This window comes from Curcuma longa, chromosome 9 (assembly GCF_044706935.1).
Source record: "Curcuma longa cultivar G26 ecotype Majalengka, Jawa Barat chromosome 9, ITB_CL_G26_1.1, whole genome shotgun sequence".
NCBI classification, from domain to species: Eukaryota; Viridiplantae; Streptophyta; class Magnoliopsida; order Zingiberales; family Zingiberaceae; genus Curcuma; species Curcuma longa.
In genome coordinates this window covers 1581046-1584780 of record NC_133869.1, presented here as the reverse complement: position 1 = coordinate 1584780, position 3735 = coordinate 1581046, and the positions used below count along the sequence as shown (strand labels likewise).

The following is a 3735-nucleotide window of genomic DNA, read 5'->3' as shown; positions in this document are numbered from 1 at the left end:
TAACGAGGAAAAAAGTTACGTAAGTTGATCGATCAGTGGATCGATTACGAGGCGTAATCGACCACCTAATCGATTACAACACTCTCTGGGAAAACTAAAGTTACGTCGTAATCGATCACTGGATCGATTACGGAGCGTAATCGATCACTGGATCGATTACGGAGCGTAATCGATCACTGGATCGATTACGAAGCCCTCTGTAAGACCGATTACAACTAAACATCTTCCGATCGATTGGTAGGGTTAAAGAGAAACGGAGGGTTCAGAATCGATCCATTGATCGATTAAGATATGAATGAAGTCGATCTCTTACCATGCTCTCTGGAAAGTGATATATCAACTTTTGGAGAAGGATAAAACCCTAAGTGACTCACGCTTGAGATAAAGTAAATAAGAGGAAATTTTACGATCCATGAAGTAATAAGTCAACAGGTTATAAACTTCTTTATGATATCATGCCTTACTTCATGCTATGTTTTATGTGTCAAGATTATGTTTATATAGTGTCATGCTCTCACAAGGAACTAGTAGCATGAATTATGTGATGTTTTTACCTTGCTTTAACTCATGTTTCCATGCCCTAAAGATTTGGCCAACATGAAGGTTAGAGCTTAGGTGATGCTATGAACTCAACAAGGGTTGCATATAATGGGTTATGTTGAATTAAGGTTCATGTGATTAAACTTTAGCCTAGAGTGCCTATGGTTAGGTTTCGGCCAACTATGATGAGTTAAGAAGAATGGTTTTAAAACTTAACCATAGTTGCAGACCCTAGTTAATGATGTATTATGGTAAGATGATGTAGGACGGCTTATGATTTAAGCTAAGAGCTTAAATAACCCTATAAGGATTTGGCTAACCCTAGAGAAAGTGGATTTAGCTAATAAGACTATGATGTGAGGTTTAATGCCATATGAAATGAAATAGAAATGATACATGAATGTTCATTATGCTATGATAAGAAAATGTAAAGGAACATTCATGATGAAATGAAAAGGAAGCATGTAACATGCTAGGTTGAAGGATAGTAGACCTAGCTAGGTTGAAGGATAGTAGACCTAGTGACATGCTATATGAAAAAGAAATGAAAAGAATGCTAAGCATGATTTATGAATGATGGAATGTTTAGAGAACATTCACTATGAAAAGAAAGGAAATCATGTATACTATTTTATTTTAATGCATGGCTTGTACCGAACCCTGAAGGACGTGGGACGTGAAGGGGTAAAGCTAGGTTGAAGGATAGTATGCCTAGTAGGGATGGGCTCCTTAGAAACGCCCCTAGGTTGAAGGATAGTATGCCTAGTTACTAGTCGAGACTAGCTATCTCGTACTAGGCGCGCAATGAATGAATGAATGGGTACAAGCCAGGGATCCCCAAACGATGATGATGATTATTTTTATCTATTATGATAATAAGTTTTGAAAAGGCATCCTCATCATTTAATATGCATATGTTTTTAAATGTCAAGATGCAAGTATGTTATGTGTTTTATGCAAATGAACATGTGTTTACTTAACATGTGTTTATTATATGCAAAATGAATGTTATGTAATTTATGTGCTTACTTGATGATATATGGATGTATGCCTTTGATGACGGTTTGGATTTTGTGAGTAGGAAAGGAGCTTACTAAGCCTCGTGCTTATAGTCTTACTTTCTTATATTGCAGATCAAACTAAAGGTTACTAAGGAATGGGAAGCAGCAGGAAGGGCAAATGTGTGTGTGGTAGTGACTTGGCAGAGACGATCCTATTCCATACTAAATCCTGAACTTAGCATATGCATGCTTTATGTTTCTTTTTGGGATATTGGAATTACTCTATGTTATGGATCGCTTAGTTAATCTTGCATGTTGAGTAGGGCTTCTTAGTTTAAAATAATGTGTTATGTTTCATTTGGTTAAAACTAGATACCCATACATGCTCGAACTAAGTTAACAATCACATATGAACACACTATTCCCATGTAAGAAGGCTTTAATTTCCGCTGCAATGGTTGTGTTTGTATGTGTAATTGAGAATCACTAAAGAGCCATTGCAATACTTGGCATTTTGATAGCTAGTTTGAGCGATTACAGGAGATGGGCCCGCCAACAAAGTTGAAGAGATTACAGGACCAAAGATCCTAACCAGCTTCAACAGCATAATGCAAAAAAACCATACCTATGTCAAGATATTTGCAAAAAACATCAGTTTTTTGATGATAGTAAAGAACTAACATCAGTTTGATAATTACAAAAAAATGCAAATACGGCATAATGTCAAGATATTATGCAAAATAAGATAACACAGTCTGCAGGAACTACTGAAACCATACCTATCCATCTTGCTTTCAAGAAGGCTGGTGAGAAGTGGCAGAAGAGAAGTGCATATATCTAGAGTTATAAGGTCGCTTTTATCTTTGAGATTCCCTACAACGTCAGAAGATACCTGCTTATATTATTACAGAAGTTAGATGCAGATCTTTGTTATCAAAGTAGCAAGATATCTGATGAATTTGGATAAGGGTACATACACCATGATCAACTGGTAAGAATAGTTAAACATTCTACAAATTAGTTTCAAGCAATAAAATTGTGTTCTCACATTTTCTCCTCTTTCTAGAGAGATCAACTGGTAATGCAAACTGTGAGATCATTGATTGTAGCACACAAACTTACCCAATGTTACAACAAGTGGTATCCAAACCTAATTTTTTTCCATTTCAAAATCCACTTGTCCACCTTGCTTACTTAAATGGTCGCCTTCTCCCATTGCTACTAACAATAAACACCTCAGCACCCATGCACACAATGTATCAATTACAAGGGATCTTGTATAAGCGAATTGCAATAATTCAAGGAATTAAAGATAAAGTGAGCTAGATCCCACATATAAACAGCAAATGCATAAATTCAAGAAAGAGGATAGTCTGATCATGGCATAGATCAGAAATCAGAAACCTAGCATAAATCAGAAACCTAGCATATAAACAGCAAATCAGAAACGGTGAAGAACAATCAGCAAATGCATAAATCAGAAATAAAAAACCTAGCTGAACAATCCAAAATAAGAAATCAAAACACTAGAACCCTAAAATCAGAAATCAAAACTCAGAATCCATAAATAGAGTATAACCTAGCGACGGTGGAGAGGAACAGAGAAGGAGAAGCTCGCGACGGTGGAGACGCGAGCAACGGTGGAGACGCGACGATGGAGAGGAAACCTAGCCGCACGACGGTGGAGACACGAGCAACGGTGGAGACGCGATGGTGGAGAGGAAACCTAGCCGCACGACGGTGGAGGGAAACCTAGCCGACGTAGGAGAAGCTAGCCGAGTGCCTCGCGATGGACGGAGGAGAAGCCGATGGTGGAGACGAACGGGCCAGGCTCGCGACGGTGGAGAGGAGGCGAGCGGGCGCGAGGAAACAGAGCGAGCGCGTGCGGGCGAGGAAACCTAACCGAGCGGTGAAATTAAAATAGCTTTTTTTATTTATTTTATCCCTTTTAAAGTCTTTTAACAGTGTATATATTTTTTTAACTTTTTTTAACAGCGTATATTCATGCGCGTTGTAAATATCTATAAATATTATTTAATATTTACAGCGTATAATTTTTGCACACTGTAAAAAAAGGCATTCGCAGCGCATAGTTATTTGTGCGCTGTTAATTGTAAAATATGAAATCTTATCCGCAGCGTACTTGATTAGGCGCGCTGTTAAAACTATTATTAACAGCATACTATAATTGTGC

The 3735-nt window shown here is 37.8% G+C and overlaps 1 long non-coding RNA gene across 1 annotated transcript; it reads right to left on the bottom strand.

Annotated features, from left to right (window-relative positions):
• Positions 1-2049: 2049 nt before the first annotated feature.
• On the bottom strand, positions 2050-3397 carry LOC141834364 (uncharacterized). The gene is made up of 3 exons (XR_012602322.1): positions 3121-3397; positions 2321-2433; positions 2050-2166 (listed from the first exon to the last, which is right to left on the bottom strand). It is a non-coding gene; the product is annotated as an uncharacterized LOC141834364 (long non-coding RNA).
• Between the last annotated feature and the right edge of the window lie 338 nt (positions 3398-3735).